At 38.9% G+C, this 15,397-nt stretch overlaps 1 protein-coding gene across 14 annotated transcripts in view; it reads right to left on the reverse strand.

Annotated features, from left to right (window-relative positions):
• The window catches only part of R3hdm2 (R3H domain containing 2), a 145,443-nt gene that overhangs the window by 119,494 nt on the left and 10,552 nt on the right, over nucleotides 1–15,397 (reverse strand). For 10 of the 14 annotated variants that reach the window (XM_013520852.1, XM_013520859.1, XM_005397358.2 and 7 more), the window contains exon 2: nucleotides 8,983–9,045. The exons of 2 other annotated variants lie outside the window; for them this stretch is intronic. The gene's annotated coding sequence lies outside the window, so the exon portion shown is untranslated. Of the gene's footprint in view, nucleotides 1–8,982; nucleotides 9,051–12,404; nucleotides 12,504–15,397 lie in introns of all 14 variants that reach the window. 2 more of the 14 variants (XM_013520853.1, XM_005397354.2) reach the window with 2 other exon arrangements.

Genomic DNA, 15,397 nt, shown 5'->3' on the forward strand with positions numbered 1-15,397 from the left:
CACAAACAGATAGACCAGACAAAAAAGTCAACAAAGAAATACCGAAACTGAGCCAAACTTTTACAAATAGACTCAGTAGCTGTCTATAGTGTTCCCACCAAAACATCAGAATACACATTCTCCTGAGCTACACATAGGATATTCTCCAAAACAGACAACATATTAGCTCAGAGAACATGCTTAAATTAATGCAAAGAAAATGAAATTATTCCATACATATTACACTACCAGAATGACATGAAACTGGAAATCAGTGGCAAAATAAACCATAAGAACTTCATAAGCACATGGAAATTAAATAACACTATCCTGAACAATCAATGGGTCACAGATTAAATTAAAGAAGAAATTAGTTTCTACACTTAAACGATAATGACAATACAACATGCTAGAACTTACGGGATGCAATGAAAACAGTCCTATGAGGTAAGTTTATAGCAGTGAACTCCCATATCAGAAAAACAGAGAGAGCTCAAATGTACAACCTAATGATGAACCTAAACCTTCTAGAAAAAGAAGAGCAAGTCAAGCCCAAAGCTCGTATGAGGGAGGAAATTATAAGGAACAGAGTACAAATTAATGCAATGGACACAGGAAACTATACAAAGAATCAATGAATCAGAGCTGGTTCTTTGACAGAGTAAATAAAATTCACCAACCCTTAGCCAACCTTACTTTAAAAAAGTAAGAAAAAGGCCCAAATTCATACAATTAGAAGTAAAAAAGGTAAAATCACAACAAAACCTGGAGAAATCCAGAAGATCATTATTACCTGCTTTGAGAAGCTATATTCTAATAAGACAGAAAATACCAAAGAAATGGACAGATTCGTAGATACATATGTATTATTAAAGCTGAACCAAGAAGACATATAAAGTCAGGATAAACCAATATTAGTCAATGAAACTGAACAAAGAAAAGCCCAGGTCTTGACAGATTGACTGCTGAATTCCACAAGAAATTTAGAAGATCTGATACTGTTACTTCTCAAACTCTTTAATGAAATAAAAAGGGAAGCAATACTCCCAAATTCATTCCTGGAAGCAAGCATTACCCTGATACAAAATCCAGAGAAGGACCCAACCACAAAAGAGAACTACAGGCCAATCTTCTAATGAACACAGACACAAAACTCTCAATAAAATACTGGCAAAGAGAGTGCAGCAAATCATCAAGAAGATTATACACCATGATCAAGCAGAATTCATCCCAGGGATGTATGAATGGTTCAATATATGCAGGTTGATAAATATAATATACCATATTGACAAAACCAAGGACAAAAACCATTATCATCATCTCCATAGATGCAGAAAAATTGTTTGACAAAGTCCAACACCCATTCACAATAAAAACCCTATGGAAAACTGGAATAGTCTTTATCTCAATCTGACAAAAAGCCAACTATGAAAAGCCGATAGTCAATATCACACAAAATGAACAAAAACTGAGAGCTTTCACCATAAACTCAGGAACAACATAAGGATGTCCACTGTCACCACTTGTAGTGGTTGACTGATAATGTCAACTTGAGAAGTTTAGAAACATAACTAAACTTGGCTCAGCAATTGGCCCAGCAATTCTACACCCTAGAGTGTAGAGGAGCCACCCTAGGGTGGATCATCACCTAGATAATATAAAAGGGAAATGAAGAACGACAGAGGTACTTCCATTCCTTTTGGAGGAGCTAAAGTCTTCACCTTCAGCTTGGACTTAGTCTGCTGGCTTCTAGTGCAGACTCTTCGGCTTCCACCTTGGATCCTTCAGCCTCCTGTCACAGACTCATCGGCCTCCTGGTACAGACTTGCACAGAACTCTGCAGTGAACTCCAGACCCTGGACTGATTCCTTCCGTCTTCAGTGTGCAGACACCCTCTGCACACTTACCCATACAACTCTCTGGCTGACCGTCGTAAGCCAATCTTGTAATTTCTTATAATCTGTACATCCTGTGTTATATCTGTTTCTCCAGTAAAACCCTGACTGATACACCACTCTTATTCAATATAGTTCTAGAAACATTAGCCAGAGCAATTAGACAAGAGAAAAAAAAATGAAAGGAATAACAATACGGAAGGAAGAAGTTAAATTATTACTTGCAGGTAACATGAGACACTACAAGAAGACCCCCAAAAACAACACCAAAAGACTTGTAGATTGAATAACCAGATTCAGTAGCATAGCTGGATACAAAGTCAACACTCAACAATAAACAGCATTCCTGTAAATGAATAACAAACTCACTGAGAGAAATCAGGGAAACATCTTCTTTTACAATAGCATCCAAAAAAAAAAAAAAAAAAATGAAATACATAAGAGCAAATCTAATGAAGGAAGTAAAAGACCTCCACATTGAAAAAGTACTGTACTCTCAAAAAGGAGACTGAAAGATATCCCCTGTTCTTAGGTAGGAAATACTTTCATAATTGTTATACTTATTTAATGCAATCCTGAGAAAATGACAGCATATCTCACAGAATTACAGAAAACACTCCTAAAACTCATTTGGAACCAGAAAAGACCTAGAATAGCAAAGGCAATTCTGGGCAACAAAGGCAAGGCAGGGGCATCACAATTCCTGACCTGAAATTATACTACAAAGCTACTGTGATAAAAACAGCATGGTACCGGGGGAAAAAACCCAGGAGGATAAATGGAACACATGAAAAGATACAGAAACAACAGCAAACACACTCAGTCACCTCATTTTGACAAAGAGCAAAACACCTTCACCATAAGCAGCCTCTTTAATAAATGGTGCTGGAAAAACTGGCTTTCCACATGCCACAGGTTAAAACTAGACCCATATCCTTCACCATGCACTAAACTAAAATCAAAATGGATCAGAGATCTAAATATTAAAAGAAACACTAAATCTGCTGAAAGATAGCATAGGTAGAACTCCTGAAGACACTCGTATAAGCAAAGACTTCATGAACGAAAACCCAATTGCAAAGGAAAAATCACAAAGAATGAACAACTGGGATCTCATTACAGAGAGTGAAGAGACAACCCACGGAGTGGCAAAAAACTTTGGTCAGCTGTTCCTCAGAGAGACGCTTTACATTTACAATATATAAAAAGCTCAATAAAATCAGACTCCCCTAAACTTAAAGACCCAATCTAAAAACAGGCATATGAAATGAATAGATACTTCTCTTATAAAGAAGTGGAAATGGCACAGAAATATATGAAAAAACGTTCAACATCACTGGTCATTAGAGATACAAATTAAAACAATGCTGAGATTCCATTTCACTCCAGAAAGAATGGCTACTATCAAGAAATCAACCAAAAATAAATGCTACTGGGGCTGTGGGGAAAAAGGAATCCTTCTCCACTGTAGGTGAGAGTGTAGACTGGTACATACACTGTGGAAAATCAGTGTGGAGATTCCTCAAAAAAAATAAAACGAGCCATGCATGGTGGTGCACACCTGTAATCCCAGCACGCAGGAGGCTGAGAAAGGAGGATTGCTGTGAGTTCAAGGACAGCTTAGGCTACAAAATGAGCTCAAGGCTAACTTGAACTTCATAGCAAAATCCTGTCTCAAAAAGACAATCAATCAATCAATACATACATAAATAATAGTAGAATGGGTCTGCTTGTGACAAATTGTGTCTTTCTGTTGATCTCAGTTGTCTTCTTGTTTATACAGGAATGTCTTAATTTCTCTTTCAATTTTGAAATATAGTTTTGCTGAACATTGAGTTATTGGTTGGCATTCTTTCTCTTTCAGTCTTTCAGTAATCTGGATATGCTGTATCTTTACACTGCCTTTTGGCCTCCACTGGTTCTTTTTTTGAGAGGAGCAGTTATTTTAAACTTTTTTATTGGTGCATTTTAGATATACACAATGATAATATTCATCATAGGGAATTTGTACCTGTACATGATACATCTTCTTTTTTTTCCATTCCTCTCCCCTCCCTTCAACCCCTCCTCTCCTCTTTATTTATAAAAGCTTTGTGTCCATTTCTTCCTTCTATTCTTTTTTTTCCTTGCCCTTTCCTTCCTTCCCCGTGCCCCGCCCCCCCTTGTTCCCCTTCTCACTTGAACACTTTATTTCCATTTCCCAATATCTACTATACATTTTGTTCCGTATTTACACTTTTGAGTTTCTCACATCACAGAAACAATGTGGGGGCTGGGGATTTAGCTCAGCAGCAAAGTGCCTGCCTGGCAAGCGCAAGGTCGTGAGTTCAATTCCTGGTACCAGAAGAAAAACAAAAAACAAGAAACAAAAACAAAAAACAAACACAGATACAATGTGGTACTTATACATGTGTCCAATTTATTTCATTTAGGAATATGGTCTCAAATTGCATCCATAAACCTACAAATGGCAACTCTACAATATTAAAGGGAGCCTGGGAGCCTAGGATAAAGAGGCATTACAGAGGAACTGAAATACAAATAAAGAAACAGTAAAGATAACTACACAGGTAAATATAAAGGACCATATTAATGTGCTCTTTATTCTAATTCTCTGAATTAAGATCTAATGTTTTGACAGAGATAAGGATACATAGAAAGGTAATATATGTAATAACAACACAAAAAAGGAGAAAAATGGAGTTACGTAGGCACAAAAGTTTCAGATACTAGTATAATTCACTTCGTATTAATCAAAGTACATTGTTATAAATTATGATGTTAATTATAATTCCCATTCTAACATTTCTTCTTTCCTTTTTCTTTTCCTTTTTTCTTTTTGGTACTGGAAATTGAACCCAGGGCTTTGTACTCTACCACTAAGCTACAGCCACAGACATTATTAATCTTTTTTCATTTTGAGACAATGTCTCATTTAAATTGCCCAGGTTGGCCTTGAACTTTCGATTCTCCTGCCTCTGAGTCCCAAGTAGATGGGATCAAGGGCACGAACTACCACACCCAGCAGTCTTTTTTTTTTGTCTTTTTGAAACAGGGTCTCACTACACAATTCAGGCTGGCCTTCAGCTCACTTGGTAGCCGAGGCTGGTCTCAAACTAACAATGATCCTCCTGCCTCAGCCTCCTGAGTGCTGGGATTATAGGGGTGCACCACCACATCTGGCTCTTTTTTCTTAATGTATGTGTTTACAGCTATTCCTGTGAAACAACAAGGGATCCTAAACAGCTAATACAATATTGAAAAAGAAAAGGTAGAACAACTCAGACCTCCTGATTTCATTACCACACAGCTACAGTAATCAAAACAATGTATACTGACAAAAGGACAGAGACCAATAGAAATGAGAATCCAACATTAAACCCAAATCTCAGCCAGGCGTGGTGTAATCCCAGCACTCCAGAGGCTGAGGCAGGAGGACCGTTGAGAGTTCGAGACCAGCCTGGGCTACAAAGTGAACTCAAGGCCAGCCTGAACTGTGTAGGGAGACTCTGTCTCAAAAACAAAACAAAAAAAAAACCAAAAAACAAATCTCTATGGTCAAGTAATAATCTCAACAAACAATAATGCGGCAAATGAATAACCATAGGCAAAAGACTGAAGATAGAGCCAGGCGGGGCTGTACAGTCATCCCTTGCTATATTGCAGTTCACTTATTGCAGCTTCACAGTATGGCAGGTTTTTTAAAAAAATGTATCTAATTCTGTATTGCAGAGTTTTCACTATATCACGGGATTCTGTGGTATATAGGTATGTATGTATATATTTATTGTCTTTTTGAGACAGGGTCTCGCTATGAAGCTCAGGCTGGCCTTGAGCTCACTTTGTAGCCCAGGCTGGCCTTGAACTCGAAGTGACCCTTCTGCCTCAGCCTCCTGAGTGCTGGGATTACAGGTGTGCACCACCACGCCCTGCCTGGGTATTTATATAATATTTATGATTTTAATTATCGTTGCTTAAAAAATTTAAAACATAAAAAATATTTAAAATGTTAATTTAAACATATTAAAAGAATATTAAATCGAAATAAAATACAGTATGTATTTCATCAGCAGATGAATACTATACTGTACACAATGGAAATACAGCATGCTACTACTGCTTGTATAAGTTAGCCAACGTGAGACTGTACACAGCACACTACTGGCTGATGGAACGGAACGCAACCAACCACAGCCCTGTGTTCTGTATACTGGGCACTGATTGGCTCAGTGACCGTAGCATCAGTCTGTTTGCTCTCCTGCACTGTGCCCGTACATTTAGCATCTCTTCCTTGTCCACTTCACATCAATGTCAGATCCCTGTGTGTAGTGTTGCTCTGTGGTGTTGTACTTTTGTGAAATTTTTGTAAAAGTTTGAATTTATTTCAAGCCCTACGATGCCACCTAAACGTTCTGCTCCTTCTAAGCCTTCTAACAGTGAATGCCGCTACTTCACAAGTTTTCACCTATTGTAGGGGTCTCTGGAACGTAACTCTTGCAATAAGTGAGGGATCACTGCAATCCCAGCCCTCAGGAGCCTGAGGCAAAAAGAACGTAGTAAGTTTGAGTCCCACAGGGGCTACACAGTGAGTTTAAGGCCAGCCTGAATGACATGGCACGACCCTACCTCAAAAAACTAGTAAGACTGAGGTTAGTCCCTTAACTCACTCTATATACAAAGTCTGACTGAAAACAAATCAATGCCCTACACTGGGCCAAATTATAAAACCTCTTAGAAGAAAAAATAGAGAATAGATCTTCATAATCTTTAATAATAAATTCTGAGAGTAGACACCAAAATAAGCCACAAAAGGAAAAATAAAGATTAAAATTAGAGTTCATAAAAATATTAATCTTGTATACACCTGTAATCCCAGCACTCTGGGAGGCTGGGAAATAGCAAGTTCAAGTCTCACCTGGGAAACTTAACAAGACCTTGTCTCAGAACACAAACAGGAAGAGATGTAGCTCACTGCAAAGGACCTGGATTCAATCTTTAGTACTCCAAAAACATAAAATAATAACAGTAATAAAATCTTTTTGATCAAAGGACATTATTAAATACACAAAATTGTAATCTACAAAATGGAAAAATATTTGTGAGTCATATATCTGCTCAGGGTTTAAGATCTAGAATATATTTTAAAACTATTATCTATGCTTTAAATATATAAAATAAAATTTATTTTTAAAAAAAATGTGAGGTGCAAGTTTGAGACCAGCCCAGGCAACAAAGTGAGTTCAAGCCCAGGCTGAACGGAATAAAGAGATCCTGTCTCAAAAAAAAAAAAAAAAAAAAAAACGTGAGGTGATGGATATGCTGCTAATTTCCTTCACTATAGTAAATTTTTAAAAATATCCACATATACGCCAGGCGTGGTGGTGCATGTACTTGGGAGGCTGAGGCAGGAGGACCACCACAAGTTCAAGGCCAGCCTGGACTACACAGTAAGCTCAAGGCCAGCCTGAATTGCATAGTGAAACCCTGTCTCAAAAAGACAAAAAAAATTTTTTAAAAACTAAAAAAATACCAAATATATCCCAGAACATTATGTTTTCCCATCTCAAAATAAAAGATTCAAAAAGAGCCAGGAATGTAGCTCAGTACAAAGACCCTATGTTCAATCCTTAATAATACAAAAAATAAAAAATCAAACATTAAGTTTTGGTGAGGATGCTAAGAAACAGCAGTCCTCATACATTACCAGACTGTTAAATAATGCAGTGCTACAGTTCATCATTTCCTGAAAAAGTTGAACATAAGATTATCATATTGCCAGGCATAGTGGCACAGGCCTGTAATCCTAGCACTAGGGAGGCTGAGGCAGGAGGAACACTGCGAGTTCAAGAGCAGCCTGGGCTACAAAGTGAGCTCAAGGCCAGCCTGAACTGCAGAGTAAGACCCTGTCTCAAAAAAGAAAAAAAAAAAAAAGATTATCGTATGTCCAGAAAGTCTACTCTTAAACGGATATACCTCAAATGTGTCAAAGCAGAGACTTAGATACTTTCATATAAACATGTACAGTGGCATTATTTCTCATACCTAAAAGAAAGAAACAACCCAAATGTCCATTAACTATTCCAGTACCAGTACCAGTCCAGTCCAGTACCCCTTAGTGTCTTTTTCCCAATTCCTTTTGCTTCCATTTGTCATAATCTTGCACCCACCTAATAAGCAATTATGTACATAATTATATAATACATACATATATAGCCAAATTTTATTCAGCCATAAAAAGGAAAAGTACAGACCTACATTACAAACTCAGGTAAACTTCAAAACATTACACTAAGTTAAAGGAAGGTTAGCACAAAAGGTCAAATACTGTAAGATTCTTTTTCTGCTATTTCATTCCTTTTATTTGGAAAATCCATACAGATAGAAAGCAGATTAGAGGTTATCAAGAGGAAGGAATAGAGAATGATTACTCCATGGATATGTGGTTGTTTATGGGATTATGGAAAAGTTCTGAAACTAGAGAAAGCAGGTTGTAAATTGTGTTATATGAATTTCACCTCAATTTTAAAAGTATAAAGGCTTTTAGATAAATATAGTTGGGTTTTTTTGGTAATTGTCAAATTACCAGGATCACTACTCAGCAATGAAAATGAATAAACTATTGATACGTACAAAATGTAACTGAATCTCAAGATTATTATACTGAGTACAAAAAGGCAGACCAAAAATAAATGAAAGAGTATATACTCTATATGATTCCATTCATATGAAATTCTAGCTGGGCGTGGCAGCGCATGCCTGTAATCCCAGCATTCAGGAGGCTGAGGTTCGAGGACAGCCTGGGCTACAAAATGAGCTCAAGGCCAGCCTGAACAGCATAGCGAGATCCTGTCTGAAAAAGACCAAAAAAAGGAAAAAAGAAAGAAAGAAATCTAGACAATGCAAACTATTCTATAAGAACAACGTAGATCAGTGGTTGCCCGGAGACCACAGAGCCGGAGAGAAGGGTTATACATGGAGATAAGGAAACTCGTCAGGGTGATGAGTGTGTTCAGTGTCTCGACTGTGCTGGGGATCAAACTCAGAGCCTGTGTAATTAGTTCACTGACTGGTACACAGAAAGTGCCACACAACCTTTCCCCATTATTACCTGAACAAATGCTCAGCCTCCATGAGTCCAGTACTGGAATGGCATCACATATAAGAAACAAGTCTAACCTCAAAAAAAAAAAAAAGGTTAAAAGCAATTTTAAATCTCAGTATTTTGAGATCCTCAAAGAAAATAAAGAGGTCCAATTCACAGCAGTACCCCTTAGTGTCTTTTTCCCAATTCCTTTTGCTTTCATTTGTCATAATCTTGCACCCACCTAAACCCTCTTCAGCCATTCCTGCTCTCAATTCACAATATCCAAAAAAAAAAAAAAGCCCACTTGCTCGCTCTTATCTATTGATCTCTTCTCACAAGCAGTTCTTGGCCTACTTTCTATATAAATGAACATCCAGCCTTACTTCCTGGAATTTTTCACCTGCATTTTGCCTATGTATTCATACAAGTTTTGACTGAGTGAGCACATCTAGACTATCTCCTGGTAGGTTAAAACCAAAAATGAAAAGAAGCTACAGATAGAACAAATATAATTTAGTATCTCCTCACCCCAACTGCAGAAATCATTATTATGATTGCTATTACTAGACTCAGGGATGGATGCTACTGAATCCACTTCAGAAGCCCTGAGTTCTGAGCGCCACCATGGAACCCTTAACATGCCCAAGCCAGTTTGTACTCATGGGGGCCTGAAAATACCTAGTTTCTGTGTTCAGTGGTGAAGTGAGGGCTATCTCTAACACACTATTTTGTTGTACAACTCTGTCCTACCAATATCACATCACTAATGTCTCCCTTCAGTATCTTATAAAGATTTCCAAGAAAAAGCTCTTTTACAGTTTGTTTTTGTAAATTCTATGGTACCAGAGATCAAACCCAAAGCCCTCACACATGCTACAAAAGCACTGAGCTACATCCCCAGCCCTCTTTATAGCCCATGGTTCTTTATAGTCCATGCACCTCAGGGTTTTATCATCAGCATATGTGGTAGTTGGTTTAAGTTACAAAGACATGGCCAGAGAATATTGCCCTTCCTCTTTTCACCACCAACTTTGGTCCTGAAATACTATCCATGTAATGAATTTTCTCTCAAGAAATGTCTTACCCTCCCTCATGCAAAGAAATTACCAGTTACTAGTTACCTAATTACTAGTTACCTTTCCCCATCAGCCCTCAAGCCATACCCAGACGTGTGCGATTTTTAACTGGATGCAGTGGGTTCACATGAGAGTCATGGTACACCAAGAGGCGATTCTCCAATGAGTTAGAGAATCCACAGCAACATAATTCAAAACACATACTGTAACTGGGTGTGGTGGCTCACACCTGTAATCCCAGCACCTCAGAGGCTGAGGTAGGACAATCACTTTGATTTTGAGGCCAGCCTGAGTTACATAGTGGGCTCAAGGACAGTCTAAACTGCACAGTGAGATCCTGTCTCCAAAACAGCAACAACAACAAAAACCCACACTACAGAGAGGCACAGTGCCACAGGGGCATATGCCTGTAATCCCAGCTACTCAGGAGGCTGAGCCAGAAGGACTGCAAACTCAGTTTGGGAATTATAGGTATTCATCACCATACCCAGCTTGGGTTTTTGGTATTTTTGGTTTGATTTTGTGTGTGCGTGTGCATATGCTTTACTAGATTTGAACCCAACGTACTCTACCAGTAAGCTACATTCCCAGCCCTTATAAACCGAATGGTGAAACAGAGGTCTGGCAAAATTGGCCAGTTGGTTCAAACTTGCTGCCTCCATGTATGGAGCAGAATTACAAACTTACACTTCCACACCCTGATTGGAGTAATGTAATAAATGCATCAGCTTCATAAACTAGTCTCTTCCACCTTGGCATTTCCTAGAGTGTTGGGAGCCGCTAAAGCTAAAAAATAATTACACATACAAGATAAAGCTAGCCTAAAAACACAAAAGCTCCTCAAAATAAACAAGCCCCTCGGAGTAAACAAGCTTTTATAACTTGTTAATTGGTTGCTAGACAGCGAGACAAAAATTAACCAACCTCCCCGGGATATAAATAAATGCTCTACTGTTTTTGGGCAGTCCTCTTGCTCATCTGGTAAGAGGTAACTCCACCTAACCCCAGCTCTTGTCTCTTGTCTATTTTTCTCATACCCATCACCATTTCTCTCTGGGGTACAACGAGAGACCAACGAGGTTTCCTACACCAGAGATGAATGAATAATCTCATAAAAATGTAAATTTGGCACTCGGGAGGCTGAGGAGAAAGATCACAATGAGTTTGAGGTCAGCCTGAACTATATAGCAAGACCCTGTCTCAATAGAACCAGGAACGAGTGAATGAAAATCAGATTCTTTAGCTTCCTCAATCAATAGGCTACCTCCCACTAGAGACTTCTCAATATCACATTCAATGTCTACAGAGTCCTACAAAATCTGACCTCTTTTCTTGAACAAACCACACCAAATCCTCCCATCATACCTTTGTATTTGTTACAGTTTCTGCCCAAGATACTCCTCTGTAAGAGGATGTGGGTTCTGGCTCCCCTTCAAAGAATAGTTCATATATCACTACAAAGAGGCCTTCCCTGACCACCGAATTTGAAGGATCCCCCCCTTGTTTGTCTGTATTACATCACATCTTTTTTCTTTACAGCATCTATCATACTCTGTAGTTACTTATGTACTTAAAAATTATCCTTCCAGACAAAAATGTAAACTTTGAGGGCAAAAATGTTATGTGTATAGTTTGTATATATACCTGAAATGCTAAGTAGTGTCTAATATAAAAAAAAAAGCACTGAAATAGTTTTATAATTTTCTAATTTACTTACAAAGCTAAGTACTTCCCTCCAGAAAACTTAGGCTTTTTAAGGTATTCAGATCTTATCTGTGTACCCATAAGATGGCCAACCTGTCAAGCTTGTGTTCTCTTCTTCATTCTAACAATCTACCTTGTATCCTCAGAAATCTTTCTTTTCTCTAAAGGTAAAATTTACACTCAGAAAATAAGACAACAATCATACCTGACAATTACTCTATGGTTCTGTGGGGCCCAAATCCAATCACCTCAGGCAGCTGCAACTGCAAACGTGTGGTCATCACCACTGCACTGAGGAGCGCCTCAGAGCGCAGAACAACTTAGGCTAAATGGACCCATGTTGTAAACACCTAAAAGGCAGCTAAAAATTATGTACAGCATTCCAAATGCCTTAAAGATAACCTCATAGGAGTGGGAAGATTCAGGTCAGCCATCTCACTATTGAAGTATTCTATAAAGCTTTAATAATGACCATCACCAGGAATACTTTTGTCCTAGACAAAGAAAATCACTGTATTCAGCAGCTAATAGCCATCTCTTGCAATAAAATGCCACCACTGAGCTTCTATTTCTAATAAATTATCACTGGCTTGGGAAATAGATAAATCAGAAACTACACTTAACAAATCCACTTTTCTGAGACCAGATACAATTAATTCAACTTACTTGGAGAAGCACAGTAGCCTCTAGTCACCTGCAGACAAGCTTTAAAGATGGTAACCACTGCAACATTTGGCACACCAACATTTGGGCACACCAAAATGGCTGTAAGTGGAAAAACAGCCACATGTCACATTCAATGGTGCACCTATACTGAAAGTGACCTTCACTCTCCAAAATAAATAGCTTTTAAAGTCAGCTGAGTCTTGAGCAGTGACTCTGGATTTTCTCTAAACGAGGGCTGTGACAGTTACTTTAACAAGAGGTCCATTAAACTCAGGGTAAGGGGCTCGTTGTGCTGACAGTGTCACCTCATCTACAACTTCTGCTGATTCATCCTGAAAGGCTGACAGGTCATGGACATCTCAGCCTGGCCCAAGATTCTTGTTTATTTCACATAAAAAAAAACCCTGTCTACGTGAGACAACTACAATCCGTCAGCTTCTGCTATAAACTTCTCTCCCTGCTTTCATTGAGCACCTGGCCAAAAAAAAAGTTATTTCATGCTCATATTAGTTGCTCTGACATACACGCCATGGAAGGGCTGGGATCAAAACCCATAAATGGACCACTGCATTAACCCTTGGTAGTTATCAGTTTAAGAAAAGTTCAAAATCACCTGGGGAAGAAACTAAAATTTCAGTGATTAACAGATGTATGATATTATTATGGTAATTTGAAAACTGTCAGAACCTAAAAATATCAGGCCCTGGCCACATCAAGTAATCACAGAAGACATCCTTCACCAAGTAAGCTGTGTTCCAATATTAACTTCAAAAAGAAAGGCAGGTCAAGGCAATAAAAACAAAACCATCTATTTCATTTAAAAGGAGTAAACGAAAGGGAGAGAAAGAACAAGGAAAAACCACATCCACTTTTAACAGGGCCACAAGTATTTTAACTTGGCTACAATTACTGCATTTGCAGCAACTTCCATTAAGAAGTGCAGTTTGTTTCCCTACCCCTTGAATTTGAACTGGGCTTGTGGCTTCCTCTGAGCAACAGAGTGGGGCATGAATGACACTGTAACTTCTGAGCTTAGGCCTCAAGAGACCTTGCAGCTTACTTCCCACCTTTCTGGAACCTAGCCATCACGCCTAGTCAGCTTCCAACACACCACAGCAACCCAGCTGACAGCTCCAACTCAATGATGAACATGTGACTAAGGGCACCCATGTCCAATTACTCCCAGTCAACCAGAAAACGGATCACAAACATATAAACCCAGCCCACAGCATGTGGAATGACAAGCTGTACTACCAAATGAGCCCTGCCCAAATTAGCAATCCACTTAAATCATAAGCAAATAAGGAGTTGTTTTAAGCCACAACGTTGTGGGGTGGTTTGTTCCATAGTAGTAGATAACAGAAGCACCCACAATCAGCTGAGACTTATTCAAAACATCACCAATAATACAATGAAATTCAGCATGTACATTCCCAACCTGTAAGGCAATTAAAATCTATAAAGAACAATATACAGCAGGAGTCCCCAACCCCCAGGCCACTGACATCTGAGCCACTAATCTATATCCGTGGCCTGTTAGGACCTGAGCCACACAGAAAGAGGTAGGAAAGCAAAGCTTCATTGTATTTACAGCACAGCCCACCACTTTGCATTACCAGCTGAGATTCACCTGTCAGGTCAGCAGTGGCATAAGATTCTCATACAAATCCAAACCCTACTGTGAATCGGGCATGGGAGGAATGTAGGTTGAAAACTCCACATAAGAATCTAAAGCCTGCCCACAAAGGCAATGTGGAGGGGGCGGGGGGCATCACAATCCCAGACTTGAAATTATACTACAAAGCTACTGTAATAAAAACAGCATGGTACTGGCAAAAAAAAAAAAAAAAAAAAAAAAAACCAAAGATCAATGGAACAGATTAAAGATGAAGAAACAGCTCCAGACATACTTAGCCACTGTCTTGGCTACTTTTCTCTCATTGCTGAGATGAAATACCCAACACCCAAATTAAAAAGAGAAAGACTTGGCTCACAGTTTGTGGAAGTTTCATCCATAGTTGGCTGGCTCCAAGGCAGAGTGGCACATGGCAAAGGGCAACCACTCAAGGTGGCAGAAAACAGCAACACCAACAAGAGCAAATGGCAGGAGCAGCAGGGAGAGCAAGCCTCTTTCCCTCCTTTATACTGTATGCAGGCTACCCACCCCAGGGCAGGTGTAGCACTCACATGCATAATCCCAGCACTGGACCAAGGATCAATCAAAAACTCTAGAAGCCCTCTCCATGACTGCAAGAGGCCTTGCGGGGGCGACATCTAGACACAAAACTTTGACAAAGGTGCCAAACACATTCACTGGAAGAAAGATAGTCTTTTTAATAAGTGGTGCTGGAAAAACTGGCTCTGTACATGCTGAAGATTAAAATTGGACCCATATCTTTCACTATGCACTAAATTAAATTTGAAATGGATCAAGGATCTAAATATTAAAACAGAAACATTAAATCTGCTGGAAGACAGAATAGGTAGAACTGTGGAAGATATTGGCGTAGGCAAAGACATCATGAATAAAACCCCAATCACACAGGAACTATCACAAAGAATCAACAACTCGGATCTCGTCTTATTTTAAAAAAGCTTTTGCACAGGAAGAGAAACCACCAACAGAGTGAAGAGACAACCTACAGAGTGGGGAAAAATGTTTGCCAACTGTTCCTCTGACAAAGGATTACTATTGAGAACATATAAAGAACTCAGCCAGGAATATAGCTCAGTGCACAAGTGCCTGCCTGGCAAGCACAAGGTCCTGAGTTCAATTCCGGTACCAAAAAAGAAAGAAAGAAAGAACTAAAAAAAAACAGACCCCCCCAAATTTAAAGACCCAATCAAAAGTGGGGATTTGGGATAAATACACACTTCTCAGATAAAGAAATACAAATAGCAAATATATATGAGAAAAAGTTCAACATCACTGGTCATTCAAGAGATGAAAATGAAAACAACACTGAGATTCCATCTCACCCCAGAAAGAATGG

Source organism: Chinchilla lanigera, unplaced genomic scaffold (assembly GCF_000276665.1).
Source record: "Chinchilla lanigera isolate Chin_1 unplaced genomic scaffold, ChiLan1.0 scaffold00057, whole genome shotgun sequence".
NCBI classification, from domain to species: Eukaryota; Metazoa; Chordata; class Mammalia; order Rodentia; family Chinchillidae; genus Chinchilla; species Chinchilla lanigera.